We start from the raw sequence: 19,790 nt of genomic DNA on the forward strand, positions 1-19,790 counted from the left end.
CTGCAATTCCATGTTTTCAAACAGAGATGGCGACAAAGAGGCAAAACGTATGGACTCCAGCTTTAAATGTCCTTTTTTGTCATGATTATATTGTTAAAGGTTACAAAAATGTTTCTTACAGTGTTCTTCTAATACATTTTTGCCCAAAATGTTATTAGAACATTTATATTAATGTTCTACGAACATTTTTTCTCAACGGCATAAGAACGTTCATGAAGTAAAATAACATCATGATGATGTTCTGAGAATATTGTTCTAAGAACATTATGAGAATGTTATGAGAATGTATATGCAAATTAATATAAGAACATTCCATAAGCATTAAACATGTTCTATCCTCTTTATTTAACTTTTAAAAAACATTAGTGAAAGTGGGGAATTTGCCTTATCCTGCCGTTCTGTACTCTCAAAAGTACACGCAATTTTGACTGGTATTTTTGAAACAAGTCTGCATAAAAAAAGCTGTAATGGTTTTGCCAGAGCCTGAGATGCTTCTTGGTAAGTCAATCACTAATTAAGGATTTTATGAAGTAATAGAGGATTAGTGGTATCTTATTCATGGAAAACACAAGGGAGAAACCAGATACCAGAGAGTGTAAAGCAAACTGCACCTGCAAAAGACTCACAGCTAACTGCATGATTGGCATGGTTCACCGACACACCTGTGTCATGCTCTTGGCCTTGAGCACACACACATCCACGCTGTCCTCCAGGGAAGAGAGCTGTACTGAATGGGTTTATTAGTGCCTGTGCGGTCATTTTAGCTTTACTTAAATTGGAGCAGCACTTAACCGTGTGATGAAGCAACACGAAGGCCATTAGCTCACGCCGTCATTCGCTGGGTGCCGAGTGACATCGCCGGCAGCTGCGATTACTGATGCCTGCCAACACTTCCACTGCGAGGGATACGTGACTCCGTATGAGCGTGCTCTAGTCCGAGGCTGCAGGAGCCTGTGTAGACATTACAAGTTCAATCCTACCATTTATCTTTTCAGATGTTGAACTTTGATACATGCAGGGTCAGAGATGGTATTTTGAAACTGTACTCATAATTTAACTCCAGCCAAGCTACTTTTTTTGAGTAAGGATACAGCTATGCTAAAAATTACTTACAAGTTCCCCTTAATAAGATTAAATGTAGTTAGCTAATTTTGCATTAAATACACGTCCACAAGAGGCACTATAAACTATATATTATTTTTATCCATTATTTATTTTTAAGCTCTTTTATCATGATTCGGGTTTCACAGGACTTATAGCGCTTCACATCGTAAGTGCAATGCTGTACCAGGTGCGCTTCAGAGCAAGCTTACTATATCAGAAAAGCCTAATATATAGACCTGATTATGTAATTTAAACATCAAAATGTATTAGTATATAAATCATGCACTACGGTAAAGGTGTTTTGAGGTCGTAACATAGTAGTGTGCAAGAAACCATGCAGAAATAAGTCTTTATTTATCGATAATATTCCGCTGTAATCATAGTTTGTGTGAAAGGGAATTTGATTTGATGAAAAGTTGTTGGTGTTTTAGTACCCCTAGTGTTAATTTCAGCTGGAAACTTAAGTAAATTGTATATATACGGTAGGTACATAATTGCACTTTTTCAGAAATGTAGGCAGTCATGCATTTCAAAGAGCCTGGATTGCACTAATATTGTAACTGGTGTAGCTGTTCACAATGTGCACGGAGTAAATCAGCTAGGAAATAACAACAGCAAAGAAATCCAACAGCACTTGTGATGAATTGAATTATACATTTAAACATACCAACACAATTAGGCTTTCAAGCCTTCATTTTGACCATTTGTTTTTTTCCTTATGAATCTCAGGGGGACAGCATCAATGTTGCACTGATATATTTACACTAAATACTAATAAATAAAACAGCAGCATTTAACAAAACAAAATTGCTTATTTTGAGTCAATTTCAGGTTGTTTACATGCTGTAAAATGTCCAAACAGTCAGATTCACTTAGACTTTGCAATGAGTATATATAAAAGAGGACCATTTATGACATTATGTTTGATTATTTGCCCAGCTCACTTGACAGGAAACTTGACGCGCTTGACAGTGTCAAAATAAATGCAGCATGTTGCACTACATTGCTACACAATGGAAAAAATTACACTACTGCACTGCTGTCATGCCACTGCTAAATGTAGATAAGTTAGTAATGTTGCTACTTTTAGTTAGTTAATCCCCAACACTGGATAACAGTTTAGTGACGCTACACTGCTTTACTACTGGAAGTATCTTGAAAACCGCTCTGAATCACGGTCACTGGTAAGTGTTAAGTTAGTAGCATCATCACTTTTGCTGAACACTGGATAAATGAGCTCGTAATTAAGGTCTCAAAAAAAAAACATTTTACTGTTTCTCAGGCCGAGGCTGTTACACACTTTAGACTCTACATCACGCCAAATTAATTACTGGCATGAAGTCCCAGAATGCTTAGTGTAATTCTACCTGTGGTCTTTCCCTGAGCACCACTTTTATTGTAAACCATTTCAGCATTGCGTTGTCCAAATGGTGTGAAAGAGTGGCTTGCTGAAAAGCAAGTATGTCCTTTAGAGTAGCATTGGGTTTCTCGAGTTCCGCTGTGTGCAAGTCTGAATGTGTCCGGCGGGCTTTATTACTGAATGGCTAAATCATTTTTAGAATGTGCAGTGATTGATAGAACTGGGTGTGTGTGTGGGCACCCGACCAGGAAGAGGTCTTAAGACGGAGCTCGAGAGTGCTTACATACACACACACACATTACCTTGCCATAGATGCGTTTTTGCTAATCCGAGATGTTCCGCACGAGTGTCTGTGTGTGCATGTGTCCTGTCAGCTAGGTTAATGTATTTACATGGTGCACGTGGGAGTGTGTATTCTGCACATTTATGGAATGCGCTGGTCTGCCCGGTTGAGCGGAACAGCATCGAAACCGTCGCGCAAGTATCGGCCTTCAAAATAGAATCGATCCGAAAGGCTGCATAGAGCACATGCCAAGCAAGCCTTGCATATCCTCTTCCACACATTGTTTATTTAGAAAAATACTGTGTGTTCATAAACTCACTTTCTGCTGCACCAGCAGGCCCGTCAAGAGAAACACTGAAGAAAATGCAGGAGAGAGAGAGAGAGAGAGAGAGAGATGGAAGGCCTGCTGAAGTGCAAGAATTTTAAGCAGGGGTCATCAGGGGTCAGACACTGTATTTGACACGACGGTGTAGTTCATGCACAGGCAAGTTACTACTGCAGGCCCCGTCCTAATTACCCTACAGCAGTAAAAAAAATGACAACTTAATTTTCGGTTTTCAGATGTAATTTCAGGAAAAGATCGGAGTCTGACAGGACGGCCCCACACACAGAAACTGAACTGGAGATGACATCAACCATTTCTGATGAGTCTTTATTTGTGTGTGTCTTTAGATAGTCTTTATCTTTATTTGTGTGTGTGTGTGTGTGTGTGTGTTGAACTGACCATTTACTTGGAAAATCGTGTCAGTTGTGATTAATTTCATAAGAAAAGTGTCTAATAACAGTGGGGTTACTAAAGTGGACTTGAAGTAGAGTCAGAAATGTCAAGCACATGAATGACAGTGTGAAGTGATTGACATGGAATCCTATAAGATACATAAGTTGCTAAGTTGTGACATTAACCGTGTAGATTTGAAATATGTCAGAAACACTGACCTATAACACAGATGATAAGATATATAGAGATCAGTGAGTGGAAAGCAAATTATTAATGATTGCTCTAAAGATAGTCAACCTTTACATTTTGCTTCATGTAACACAAATGTTTAGGTATAATACCATGTACAATTAGACATGAATGTTTTTCATCATTTGGAATTCAGATATAGTTGTTTGGTTTGTAGTTCACAGTAAAATTATTTTGCTTGGTTTAGGCTTTCTTTTATGCAGGGTTATTATAGTTCAACACAAAAAAAGAGAGAGAAAAAGAAAATAAATCTTAACTTGTTATAAAATAAATTATAACAAACATTAAACTTTTATTTTAGCTACATGTCTCATTTTTATTTATTTTAACTTGATATACTAAAATAATTAAAGCTAAAACTGTAATTAAACATTAATAAAAAATGATTTTTTGACATATTTTAATAATAATAATAATAAAAAACATGCAACAAAAATACTAAAACTTTAACAAAAATGAAATTATAAAACTAATTCATTTTTTCATTAATAAAAACTATAATAGTATTTCAATGATACTAAAATAATGCGTGTTATATTATCTTATAATATCTTAATCATTCATTGTACAGACTTTTCAAACTTTTTTTTTACTTTTGTTTGTTTGTTTGTGTGCACCTTTATGACTCCAGTCAATATAGTCACTAAATTTATGGATAGATCCGGTGCTATTTTTCATTCTAAAATAGTCCTAGTTCTGGATGCTGGTTGCTCGATACATATTTCCAACTACAATAAAATATACAATATAAGTATATCCTGGAACACCTGTTCCCTTACGGCGTGTCCTAACCTTAGTTTACATGTTGAGGACTATATCTTTAATGTTGCTGAAATAGTTCACCCTAAAATTAAAAATAAGGCCATCATAACTCATATAGTCAGAGTTGAATGGTTGTCTGTTGCATGTCTTGCTCATCAGTGCCCATTAGCTACTGTATGACTCAGTGACACAGTTTTGTTGCGTGATGGTTTATTAGGATGCACTAATTAATTTTTTTTTTTTTTTAAATTATCCATACAGTAAGTAATCAGCAGATGAAACAATGTTGCATCCAGCATTGGAGAGGTGAACTGAAAGAGGTGAAAAGTGAAAACAATTAGTTGCACAGAATGTGCCGTGAATGATACTTGGCTTTGTTTCCTGTGGAACTGGCTCCTTAGGCGTTTTGGCCTTGTCCCCTCAGGCTCATTGAAACAACACCCATTTCTCATAACAATGTTTGTTTACCTGTCCCCTAGCAACAGCAGCCTGTTTCCGTGTATAGTTAACATTTTGGCATCTTGCGGCTTTTTCAGGGGTTTTTTTCTAACCTCAGTTATTAGTTGTGCCTTGTTCTCACCTGACAAGGGAAGTAAATGAACTATCATTTCTAATTATTTATGACCAAATAACGTTGAGGTATGAGACAGCCAGACATTACATCTTTGCCTATGACATCACAGTCTTTATTCCCACCTGGACCAACACTTTGAAGCCACGGTGTTTAGACTGGTATCAAGGTCTCTAATAAGAGCGTTTGAGACACGTCCTCTTCCTACTGCATGTCCTGCAAATGACAAATCACAGGCCTTGCGCAACCTTTCTGATCAGTGCATCAATTATTAGTCTTATTCAAGAAATGTCAAACTGTAATGATTATATTGATGCAACCATCAAGTAAGTACACGCAGTTTTGAAGATTCATTCAACGTTAGGTGTGGTCATGGAGGAGCTCAATGAATGGAACTAAAGATGAAGAATTTTCATCATCTTATGTCAACTGAGATTTAGTCTGAAGATTCAAAAGAATAAAGCAGGATTATGGTGAAAAGTAATCCATCTATAATTTATCCAGAAACAAAAGATCAGAGCAGAGTGCCCGTAAGTGTGTACGTGAAGGGGGCGTTCAAACAGGATGTGTTCAAAAACACCAATGGAATAGAAATGAATGAGGGGGTCTTGAGAAGCTCTTTTAAAATTTTGCAAAATTCGTGGTGCGAGATGCTTGAAAAACAATGTGTTTGGACTCAAAGTTGTAACGTTCTTGCGTATTTTGATTTAAGACACCTTAGACCAGACTAATAAATCAATATCAAAGCATCTTTATAGATAATGTGTGCGCATTATTCAAAATAGCCATTGTAAACTGCATTTCCAAATCCTGATCGCACTATTTAGACATGAGAATAAAAGAGTTAAAGGCTTCCAAACAAAGAACAAGCAAAGTATTCACTAACATTTCACCATCACATTTCCCAACCAAGACTCAGTGGAAAGATACACCTGTGAAAACATTTCAGTGCTTCTTGTGTTTCATGACACTTTCAAAGTGAAATGTCCAGCTTTATCCAATACAGATGAACATGAATCTTGTATGTTTTATGTATAGCAGCAATTCGGAAATGAAATCTACACTAAACCCTACTCTTAACATAACCGATAAGAGTTAACAAAAGCAAATGTGAGATAAAAAGCACAATTGCTGAGGAAACCATGTCATTTTAATTTGGTTCTACAAGTCTTTGAGCCTTTTTATTGTGACTTGGGTTTAACGGGACTCGTATCCGTGCTTTTTACATCACAATAGCAGTGCTGTACCGGGTGCGCCATTGAGCAAGTTTACTCGTAAGAAACACCAAACATATGGAGCTGGTTATGTGATGCAAATGTCAATATGTATTAACTTTATTAATAAATCATGCACTAATGCACTATGCTAAGAGGGTTTTGAGTATTGTGCAAGGAACTATGTGACAATAACTCTTTAATAATCAACAATAATCTGTCACTGCAATCATAATTTCCGTGAAAAAGAATAAAAGTTGTGTTGTTTTTCTGCATCAATTGTTCATTTCAGCTGGAAACTGCAGTGGATTGGATATTATTGTAGGCATTTTATTCCAAGAAGTCTATGTTTCAGTGCAATTAGTGGTTCAGATTTTTTTTAAATATCACCGCTCAAATTAGTCTAATGCCTTACAGTTTGTGTAATGTGATTTTAGCAATGCCATGCTGAGCTATTAGTGTCTCAGATCTGATAATTTGTGAAAATTACACCTGTTTTGTTTGGGTTTTGCACTAAATTGCTGCATTTTATTACAGCCACTATTTCAGCGTACTCCTGTAACCGAATTCTATTCATTAAGACTTTGATTTGTTGACTGTGCTGAAGTAATGGAGAAACTATTATGTTATTTGTTATTACTGTTATGTCATTTTATACTTACACAAACTATTAGGTTATGATGTATAAAACATACTTGGCAACCGCGATGCAAAATGTTTCGGACCTATTTCTAATTGTATTAATTAGAGTGGAAAGGGAAACAGTTAGTTCAGACGTTTCTCTGTGAGAGTCTCTGTCTCATTTCCTCTCTCTCGCTCCGTCTATCTCTATCTCTCTTGCTGTAGAGCAGCTGTGGAGGAACAGGTGCTGGCCCAGCGTCGCTGCGTCGGGCCTGGTTTTCTCAGCGGGCGAGGACCCAGTGGATAATCTAGTTAAATCTCCCTGTAATTCGGGAGGGATTGAGTTCTTCAGATGAGCTAGTGGAAACCTGCATGGGTGTGTGGGAGTATAACAGGAACAAACTGGCCGCGCATAAAACACAGGCACACACATTTACTTGATTCTGTTTTCTTGATGTCTGCCGGGAGGAAAAAAAATAATAAAAATACTGTCGCTACTGTGGGTCGGTGGTAGTAAATGAGCTCTTCTGTATGAACTTCTGCATGCGTACTTTGATATGAACCGCAGTTTTTAACTTCTCTGTGCTTCGATTTTTGTAATCTTGCTAAAATGTTACATTTCACAAAATAAATAAAAATGAATATATCAGAGTTGAAAACTAACCCCTTCCAGGTTTGGAAAACTAAATTATTGTTCTCTTAAGACTGGCTGGTTCGGCTTAAAAAGTTAGATATTGCTAAATTTATTTACATTTATTTATCATTTATTTCTTACAATAACGAGTTACAGGGTTGAGCCTAATGAATACCGTCAACACTACAGTATTTCTTAAAAATAAATATTTTTCTTCCCAGCTGGCTGTATAAAGGTTTGAAATTATATTATTCATTACTTTTCAGTTTTTAAAGGATTATCAATTAATTATTTTTTTTCTTTCTGTGCAGTCACAGCTAAATGGTATGCTTTTAGTATATTATTTAAAATATTTTACTACATCAAATGTCAATTTAACACATTATTTTCAAAATATGTTAAATACTGTTGAGAAGACTGGCTATGAAAATTAGCTATTTCCATGCTAGGTTAATTTTATGTTAATTACAATTTGGGCCTTAAATAGCATCATCGGACACCGAAGTATGTCATATTCATGGAAAGTGCTGTAACCAGTCACTCAACAGTAAGAATGCCTTTCCTTCCCTCGTTTTTTAATCTATTTCACTTCTAATCTTGACAAAGGAGCAACTGCGTGCCTTTATTTGTTTTATTGGGGTGGAAAGGCCTCTGTCAAACACATCAGGATGTGCTCCGTTTGACATGATGTATGTAACAAACTCAAAGATACAACTCTGACCAAACTTATCCTGCAGGCCGCTTTCAACACACACACAGAGATACTGACAGCTCTGCTAGGATTACTGTCACCAGGATAAGTGTGCACATCATGACAGAAGACATCACTAACACACACAAACAGCAAGACTTGCCCCTCCAATAACAAATACTCAGGGGGGAAAAAGCAATTATGAAAGACGAAGAGAAGAAGAAACCAGTTGTTTATTTATGCCACACATCTGCTACAAAAGGAAATAAAAAAATCATAGTCTAGGAGAGTTGATAGATTTATTACCTCAATAAAATGAAGAATTTGTAACGTAGACCTTAATCTAATAACCACAGAGAAAACTTGAGGTTTTATTTTTCCTTCCTAAAAAGTGTTTGAGGTCCACTGTCTTTGAGACCGTGCACAGATTAAAGGGATAGATCACCTAAAAATTAAAATTGGGTCATCATTAATTCTAACTCCATTTTTCAGTTGAACACAAAAGAAGATTTTTTGAAGAATATTAGTAACCATACAGTTGATGGTACCCATTGACTTCCATAGTATTTTTTTTTGTGCTATGTCAGTCATCCAACTATTTGGTTGCTAACATTCTTCAGAATATCTTCTTTTGTGTTCAACCACTAGTTACTAGTAAATGATGAGAGAATTTAAATTTTTAGGTGAACTATCACTTTAAATGAGTACACAGTGTCAACAGTGTTTTTGAGTTTGGATTTTTTATTTTTTTTGCATGCTTGTTTCTCAGTCTCCCTGAGTTATAAGAACGGAATTAGATCATGTTTTGCCTGAGGATATTGCAAAAGTGATTCATCCCTCCATCGAGCCAATTAATTGCTGTCTGTTATGAGATTTCAGTCGTGTTAAAGCCTGGATGTGAAGTGTTATAATTAACCTCCTCATGCACTCGTAAACCGCTGTTAGATTTAAAGGAAAAGTTTACAAGAAAAATAAATAGTTTACACTCTCACGCTGTTCCAAACCTACAGTATATGATTCCTTCCTTCTTAAGAAATGAGTTGTTGAAGAATTTCTGAAGAATTTTTATTGCCACACTTTTCTAAGTAATGAAAGCGATCGAGGACTGGGGCTGCAAGCTCCAAAATGTCATAAAAAGATTTCACAAATAGTACTCATAATAGTAGATATGAATTCTGTGCTATATTACAAACCTCCGAAGCCATAAAATAGCTTTGATATCTTGATTTGTTTATATTGTCACAAATTGATATTATGGCCAAGTTGAATACATACTTCAAACTTTTTTCAAATACAGCGCATGCAGTACACTAACATGACGCAATATATACAATATAGCAAATTTTGGCTGTGTGCAGCTGAATATACAATATATCCAACTTTATTCACATCCATACATTCATGTAAAGTGACATTTTCTATATAGCAAATTTTAACGGCTTGATTGTTTATATTGTCATATCAACCTGTCACTCAGCTCTAATGCTGAAACAATATGTATTGTGAAAAGCACTACAAATAAATTAGATTTTTGACTAAATTTAAATTCACTTCCTGACATCCACTCTTGTTCTACTTGACACACTGATGTTCAATTTGTGAACAATGCATTGTTTTGAGTCAGATCTTTTTAATAAATCCACTGATCTAGTTTACAAAACCAGTTTGATTCCAGTTGTTCCTGAATCAGATTGATTTGATTCTCTTCAGTGAATCAATGTGAATAACTACTTTATGTAAATGCAACTTTTATGATATTGTTTGAAGCTTGACGGCCCAAGTCCATATTCATTGCAGTTGCATGAAAAAAGTATAAATTTATGTTTAGCAGAGGTTAAAACTTTTCCCTCTTGCATTATTAGACCTAGAACAAAAAAAAACATACTATTCTCTGCATTCTAAAATGCTCACAGTGCAAATACAGTCCTTTTTCCCAGACTTAGTGCCATCAGAACTGATGAATTATACTTTGGGAATACAACATCACCGAATAATCTCCAAAAATGTATAGTGTCAGCACTCCTATATATGTGAGGATCATTACCGCAGTGAACAATACAGCGGTATGCTTTCATGCTGACTTGTAAACAACACTGTAACGAATGGCTTTATCCATTCTTGATGGGAGTGTATGCAGGTATGCACACATTGAACATTCTTCAGAGGCTAAAGGTGATTTCCCCCCCTGTGGGTAACAGCCTCAGCGAAATCATTCATTGGCTTTCTGTGAGATTCTGTCAGTGATTGATAAATGTGAGGATTTTGTGTGGGGCCTCTGTGTTTTGATTCATATATGTCATTGTTTTTATGAGGACTAAAATGAAGCGTGTCTTGACTGTACGCTCAGAATTAACATAAATTGCCTCCGAGGCCATTGGGGAACAATTAGTCTTTGTGCAAACTCCAAGTGACTCATTCACGGCGAACTTGAAAGTCCAAATGACTCACCCGCTGCTTCTCATAAAGCATTTTAATATTTTCTCTTTAGTCATTGTTAGCTGTTCTAAGGTGATTTGATATTGTGACATACTGTATTTACACAATTGTCTTGGAATACAGACTAGCCAAGAGAGCATTTTACTTGTGAAATGTGCGAGACAGTGAAATATGTCAATATGTGCAACAATACAGTGATGGGAATTTATACCCTCCCTAATACGGTAAAGCAAGTCAAATTAACAGGTTACTTGCAGGAAGTGTGTGTGTGTGTTTATTGCACAGCCCAAATTGTTCAACTCCTTATGAATATCTTGACAGGCTTCCTTTTTGTTAATTATCTAGTGGTGATGGAGGAAACTCTTGACCGTACTTATTTAGTTCAGTTGATCAGTCCTGCTCTCACTCATCATTAATACACAAAGGGGTGGACAGCTTCTTTTCACTCTGTAGTCTAATGAGGAAACATCTTCTGTGACTGCACTGGGCAAATCAAATCATTACCACCCACACTGTAGGAAAGATAAACTTGGAAGTGCACTAATGCGTCTGTGAAAAGATTGGCGATGAACTGCCAAGTGGTTCATATACAAATGATCCTGCAGATAATGAGAACTCTTAGACCGGAGCTTGACTTGCTTTTATCCTCAGTTACCTGAAATAAAAATGTTAATTTAATTATATTTATAAAATAAAAATGTGGATTTGTAAACAAACAAATAAATAAATAAATATAATTCCAATGCATATAAATAAAATGTGTTTAGTAAATAAAAAAATAGTAAGTAAAAATTGTCAAATTTCTTTAAAAAAAATATTTTAATTAAATGAATTACAATAAATTTTTCTGCATATTTTTAATACATTTATTTTATATTTCTAAAATAAAAATGTAGATTTATTTAAAATAAAACTTAAAATACTATACATAATATTTAATATATTTTAGTTATTTTATTTTTATTTATCTTATGGTTATACATATATTTGTTCAATAAAATTTAGATAGAGTATTTACTTTTATGTATCCACAACTATTATTTATATAATAATAATAATGATAATGATAATAATAATAACTATTTTAGATTTTTTTATATATATAAAAATCTAAATTTGTATTTTATTGATATAAATGTATTTATTAAGTAATATATAAGGTATACAATTTACTATTAACTCTTTCAGTTTTAGAGGAAACTAATTCATAAGTCAGTTTTCCCCAACATCAGTTGTTCTCAGTGTAGTCTTTCCTCTCATCTTTATTTAATAATTGTTCATTAGAAACATTATATATAGCTGTGCTTTTTAATGAATGATCTCTTTGTGCTGCGTTTGATTAAGAGCTTGCATACATGCTTGAGTTTCAGAAACACCCACAAAAACAAACACATTCAGAGTGACATAAGCCCTGACACTCATTTTTTATCTGTCATCTCACCCCATATTATTTGGTTTCATCAGAGTTAAGTGCTTATGAAATCTTGCGTTTGCCGTTGGCCCGTTGCCTCCTCTTCTGCCTCAGTGAGCAGCAATGCACCGTGGGCACCTGCGCTCACCGAAGGCACATCAGATCAAACTGAATGTGGCAGTGCGCCAAACCTGGACAGATAACATCTCGAAGGAAATATTACAGTATCACATAGTCAATGCAAATTGCCTAAATGTTTATAGCAACCAGGAGCAACACACACAAGCTTTTGGCAGGGTGCGCGAGAGGAATGCTGACATCGTTCTTCATGGGACCGTGCTTTTCTGATGGTTTTGACAGCTCATCAAGCAGACCTGAAGTCATCGGAGTCAATTGAGTTTGTTATTCAGAAAATAGCTTTATTGTTTAACAGCAGGGCCACCATGCATGTGATTTCAGCATTGTACCTCAAAACCTTGTTTGCTCCTTAACATTTTTTCTGGTTATGACAGGCCAAACTGGATGAATTTGCAGCAGCTTTTCTTAAACCGCAGACTATTTGTGACATTATTTGGTTGTCTTGCAGTCACAGCCAGTAAGTATTACGTAATTAACGTGTTTGTAGATACATACGTATATACACGTATATTAGCAACTTATGATGAACTGTTGTTGCTTATTAAATATCTATTCAAGGTTTTTCCTTTTTCTAGATCCATATTCCATTCCTCTGTCTGTCAGTTAAAGTTCAAAGCAATTTATGTTCCTCATGATTTCAGAAAAGTACATCTAAGAAGAATAAAAGAACTAATGTAAGTTGGCTGAACGCTCATCTAACCTAAAGCAGCTGCTCTTTAATAAAGCGTGCAATAACTTTCCAATCAGAGGTAATGCTTGTAAAAGGCAATAGTGTTTTAATGCTTTTAGCCTTTTGTGCGGCTCACCTAGCCGAGCTGGAACAGCGTCAGGCCGAGTTACTCCTACCTGTAGACCCATGAAAGCTCTTTTTCAGTGTTATTTTTCCCCATTTTCCTCTCTTTGATGGAGTCACAGGGCCCATTGCAGGAGCCAAGGGTGTCTTAAAAATATATGAACCAGGTAATTGCAGCGATCAGATGGATAATCATGTCCGGACGACGGCGTGGTGAGAATGCCTTATGTTTTTCTTTCAAAAGTACAAGTTCGTATAAACTTCTTTGGTTAGTAATCCAAACATCATCATTTGGATGTAATTTCCAGGGTTTTATGGACACGTGCATACGGCGGTACGTGGATGTATGTGTACATGCGCACCTCGTGTCATCATCTGATAGACAATGACCTTTTGTTTATTTTGGAGGCCAATCTATACTTTTCTTCATTCCTTTTCCCCTCCACCCTATGTGTGCTATAGCTTCAGTGTTAACATACCGCATTAGAAGCTGTCAGTCAAACTGACTAACCCCACCCACTGACTCTCCCGCGACCCCGCTCTGACCTCCAGCGCGTTTGGCAGTTGGAGGAAGCAGGTGCCGGCAGATACGGCTCTGACATTCACCTCTGTCAGAGTGTTCGTTAAAAATGAGCATAAACGCTCAATGATGGGAGCCGTCTCTCAACATCTGCCACTCACAAATCCATGCTTCCTCTTTTTTTTTTTCACTTTTCCTGCTGGAAAGTGTCCTGCAAAAGCACACCGCCGGCTTGTTCTTAACCAACAAAAATGAAAACAGGCGGCCTGACGTTAATACCCTTAATTCTCCTCTCCACAGCTTCGGTCATGGTGCCGAGTGTTTGTGATCAAGGGTCTGAGATCAGGTCTATCAACACAGGAAAGAGCAGGAAGAGGATTAGTCAAGGTGAGGACATCACAGCCGCAAGGAACAGCCAGTGAACTCTATCTACTGATTGTGTTGTCCTTTTGCACGTGCCATTGTTTTTTAACAACGATATGCTGGTTGCATATACATGCATACAAAATAGCTGGCAAATTAGCTAATTAGTTAATCGCTGCCGTGATCAATGGTAAAATGCACACCAACCTCTGGAGTGGCGTGTTACTCATTTTATAATATAATTTATAGTCATGCATTTTAAAATAATTACCAAATAATACCAAATATCAAAATATTAACATTTAGAAGTTGAGGGGCACAACTTTTGTGTTTCTTAATATAATGTATAGAACATATGAAGTTAAAATAATTTTCAAAAAATAAGCGCTTTTTAACTTTTTGGTAATTTTTGGTAAGTTTTGGTAATATGAGGTACCAAAACATAACGCTTGCATATACATTTGTTGTTAATTTGAATACCATAACACTATTCCATGTGTGCAATTGAAGCAATATGAGACGGAAATTTAAGTTGATATTCACTGTTTCATTTGGATTTGCATAAATTGCGGTAAGACAATATATAATATAAATTCCACTCTGTTCGTCACACAAAGATCATATGAGACATATGGACATTCATTCTTTTTTTTTTTTACTATACTTTTAAGCTTTTCACCCCCTGAACAAATGTATAATGTTGCTAATATGAGGTGTACATGCAGAACTTGTTGCACATTATATGTCACAATAAAAAATATTTCAAATAATTTAAAACCACAAATGAAACACAACCAACAATGCCACCGCAAATGAAGCACGGGCTTGTGGTATTTAGCGAATAAAATGCTGTTTTTGTTTTTTTTTGTGTGCTAAAACACTGTAAATTTGCTGCTGAGGTTTAGTGAATTTGCCCCTTACTCTACCACAGTTCCTAATTATATTTTTATTTTTTTCTCAAACAGGAACGTCAGTAAATTAAATGACGCTAGCTTCAAAAACAGCTGCGCTGTGTGACTGTGCATCATCCATTATTGACCAGGGAATCCACTGTCCACCCGAAAGTAATTCATCAGATTTTGCGGGACAGAAGTTCAAGTCTTTCTTTTTTTTAACAGCTAACTGGAATTCAAGTCTTCCAGTCTGACCGTGTTCATGCACTATAAAGCATATTATTTCCATAAGACGCATTCGTTTTTGCTACGGCCTGTCAACAAATACGTAATTGCGCAGCGATTTCCAAAGGCCGTTGATCCTGCATTACACAGTCTGCAGCGTGGCAGTCACTGATGTTTCCTTGGCTCTGAAAGCAGCTTCGCTTATAAATCCAAGCAGCGGTGTAAAATGTGGATTACAAGCTTGTAGCGAATGTTTCATGAAGTGCATTAAGAGTTGTTTTTATCATAATAGGAAACCAACAGTTGAGGTCTGGCACGAAACTCCCAGTAGAGGAAGAGAACGCTGCCCGTTCAAACACAGCACTGAATGTGCCTGCGCTTTTCAATTGGCATTGACTTATGCATGGATTCCAGCGCAAAGAATTTGCATGAAAGTCTTTTTTGGTTCGGGCTTTAATGGAGCCTTAGATCATGTTGAGGGAAAACACAACACGAAGCCCTGAGCGGAGCGGGCTGCGCTGGTGGCTTCTGGGAGCGTCTACGTGCAGCTGTGCCCAGTGATGACTTATAGCTCGGCCAGCTGGGTGACAGTGACCGCTGCGCCATGCCTTTCCATCTTCACTGTCTGTCCGTCCCCATCACAATCTTAATGGAGTGTTTGGGCAGCAGAACGGGCGGATCACATGTCCCGCAGACCATGTCTGACTCATCTCTCTCAGGGACGAGGGTTGAAGTTTTGGATGGCAGAGGGATCGTTCACCCAAAAATGAACATTATGTCTTCATTTACTCACTCTCTCGAGTCATTCAAAACCCAGATGATTTGCTTTTTTCATCAACCGCAGGCAGGATGCTTATATTTTTTTCCACATAATTGAAGGGAATGGTAACCAAAGGTTGTCAAGCTACCAAAAAATGATAAAACGCACCAAAGAGGTTCCATAACATTAGATATACACAGTTTGTGTACTGTTTTCCAAGAATTATGAAGCCATATGTGACCCTGGAGCATAAAACCAGTCTTAAGTCGCTGGGGTATATTTGTAGCAATAGCCAAAAATACATTGCATGGGTCAAAATGATCCATTAATTATATTAGGCAATTAAAATTATGTTACATGAAGATATTTTGTAAATTTCCTACCATAAATATATCTAAACTTAATTTTTGATTAGTAGTATGCATTGCTAAGAACTTCATTTGGACAACTTTAAAGGTGATTTTCTCTATTATTATTTTTTTTGCACCCTCAGATTCCAGATTTTCAAATAGTTGTATCTCGGCCAAATATGGTCCTATCCTAACAAACCATGCATCAATGGAAAGCTTGTTTATTCAGCTTTCAGCTTTTTCCTGTCCACATTTTTAAGATTTTTAGATACATTTTTTGATACTTTTGTGTTTCATTTTTGGAGTCGCACAGCCCCTGGTCACCATTCACTCTAACTGTATGAAAAAGAGCAGCGTGAGCATACAGCTAACCATCTCATTTTGTGTTAGACTGTAAAAAGTAAATAAAATAAAATAATAATAAAACCAATTTGGTGTAGGATTTACAATTTTCACAGTTTGTAAATTCCACAAATAATTACAAAGAAATAGCAAGTTTGCAAGCATAAGTAACTTTGTACTGAAGTTTCTAATAATTTTTATGCACTATACTTCATTTATATATGTATATTATTTTATTTTCTACAGTGCTTGTTTAGGGTGAGTAAATGGCAAACGGCACTTTTCACAATACACAGTTTCACAGCAGCTTTACAGAAAATCACGATGTGAATGTCTATAATATTTTAATATTTTTTTGTAGATTAGAATTGAGTGACAATGTAGTTTATATTTTGCGATGATACAGGAAAGTGAGCAGTTGAGATATACTAACTTTCACGCAAAAATCACTGGTAAATTTCATAACATGAATTCATTCTAAAATGCACTCCAAAAAACTTTTATTCAGAACAATCATTTTTTAAAGTGTACTGTGTTTCTTATAGATGATCTACAAGTCAAACCCTTGAGGTCATAAGCCTGCATAGATATTCCCTTCAAACCCACAAAAGAGGCAAGCAGGAGAGTGTGTGGATGGTTCTGTTTGTGGCCCAGTGTATGTGTGTGTGTGTACGCCAGCATGTTTAATGTGTGTGTAGGCGGCAGTGCCATCTCGCAGATGCTGGACAGATTGTTGACTGGTGTATTAGCATGAGTGAGCGGAGGCGGACTGCTGAAGGCTAATCGCTACTGTAAATACATTTTCAAGTATCTGAAATAACACCAGCCAGCTGTCCGCAGGGAACAGGATTAACCACCATTAATTAGGTGTGAGATGATAAAGATTGATAGGCTTTTGATGCAGCTGATTGGTAAATTGACTGAGAAAATGTAGAGTCTATTAAACTCATAGCTCGTCCTCCACAGATGATTTTTCCAGTATTAAAAATCAACCTGAAGTCATCATTTATATACAGAGATATATACATATACATTTATATACATAGTACAAATCCAATCTACTCTTATTTGTTGTTAATTCATCATTTATTTTAGGATTTGTTTTAATTTCATCTCAACATTTTAAACTGTTTGCTGTTGACTTTTAAGAATGCATTCGCTTAAGTTGCATTAATTAAATTCAATTCAAGTTTATTTGTATAGCGCTTTTCACGATAAAAATCGTTGCAAAGCAGCTTTACAAAAAATGTAAGTTTCTACAATATATTTAGTAGTGGTTTATCAGTGGTGACTATGTCAAGTCGATATACATATGGCAGAAATGTACGGTAAAAATCAGTTAATGATGTAATCAAACAGATGATGAACACTTTTAACAGCAATGATTATATGTTTCAATCAACTTATAGCAAGATTTGGTACTTCTGTATGTTGTTTCAGGATAAGCATCATCTGAGGTCCTCTGAGGGGTTGGCATCATCTCTCTTCAGGTGTTCTGGATCCAGACATAATAAAAGTAATAATAATAATACATATAATTGTCAGTGAAATTTAGGGCCACAGGTTAAAATTTCCTCTGGCTGTGAATAACACTGACACCTGTAGACATGATTTATATTGTATACTTTACCTGTAATAATATTTAGTAATTAGTGCTTGCTAAGGCACTGTTCTCCGAGCAACATCTCAGTATCCATTCAGAACACTTAAGCATTCCAACAGTGGCATAGCGAAGACAACTTAGCAACCACATAGCATTGGCCTGACAACCACTCACATCACCCTAGCACTGTTCTAGTGAGTTTTCCAAGAACAATCCTGATTAAGTGAACAGTTTGCACAGTTAATCATATTATATGTAATATTTTACATATTTAAAGCAAGACACTAGAGGCAAAACTACTGTATTATTTGCGATTTTGAGCTGTTTGCTTCTATAACATGTTCTTTTTCAGACTAATGGAAAGAAAATATCCTGAATACACATTTAAGTGTTTATTTATAGATTTTAATTATCATCAACATCTTTAAAGGCAGTTTTTTTTTCTCTCTCCACTTCAGTAGCACTTACTCCACACAGTTTTATTCCTTTCTATATTCTGAAAGTTTTGCTGAGGGGGATGTTCATGTATAATGAACCTGATTTTATACGACATTTTAATTTTAAAAACATGCTGATTGTTTGTTGACAGTATTTTCTGATTTATGGATCGCTAAAACGAAAAATGCAAAATCTTTAAAAACCTTTCATTTTAATATGTATAATTTCATTTGGTTTATTAAATGTTCAGATTTATGTTCCTGAAATGCAATGCCGCATTTGCCTATTTAAATTTTAGAAAACTTGTAATCAGTGTTTGGTAAGCTACTAAAAAGTAACGATTCACTAATTACACCTTCAACAGTGTGATTCCAGTACTGTACTAATTGCATTATTTATTACTAATTACTTTCTAAATTCCACATCAACCTCAACCAGTTGAACAACAATAGACATGAAACTGTTCTTTTATTTCTTTTTTCATTAATATAAAATTGCATAAATTATTTCTGAACTCACCAAAGTACTTAAAAGGAGAAGGTTGCTTTAAAACATACATTTCAACATTAGATGATAAACTTTAATGTTAATAGAATTGTTCTAGTCTATACAATATTAAATGCAATTACATCAGAAGTAACTGCCATTAAATTATAGAAAAAATGAAAGTAATCCCTTACTTTACATTTTTCATGGAAAAGTAAATTTATTAGTTATTGATTATATATTATGCATTACACCCAACACTGCTTGTAATACAAAACAATTCATGTCTTGTGATTAATCAACTGGGAAAGTATGTTAAAACTGCCATTCTTGTTTGTATTTATTAAACCTTATGTTTTGAATATTGCATGAGCCGGTTTTAGTCTAAACTAGTTTCTGGTGCATTTGAAAGCTCCTTCATTGAATGTTTGTATTTCTTACATAACATAAGGTTCCAGCATGGCTTTAAAAACACGTAATCACTGTGAAACGCTCTCTGTCAGAGTGATGGAACTCATCATGATGAATTATAGATACGGCACAGTGTGTTTGCTGTTAGTTTATGTGCATGCTCTTGATAATGACAGGTTTTCATCCCCAGGTGAAGACAACAGGGTCATTGTTCGTACGCTGGAAGGGTGGATCCTTTCCTCTGGACATGTTGTGGTTTCTTCTCTTGGTATGTACAGATCACCTCCCCTGTCACAGCACAAATAAGGTGAGCACACGGATGTTTTTTTTTTTGTTTTTTTTTCTCGTAGCAGTATGCTAATGGCTAGAGCACGAGCTAAGCTGACAGGTGAAGGTGGGGATGGATGAGTGTGA

This window comes from Barbus barbus, assembly GCF_936440315.1.
Source record: "Barbus barbus genome assembly, chromosome: 23".
NCBI classification, from domain to species: Eukaryota; Metazoa; Chordata; class Actinopteri; order Cypriniformes; family Cyprinidae; genus Barbus; species Barbus barbus.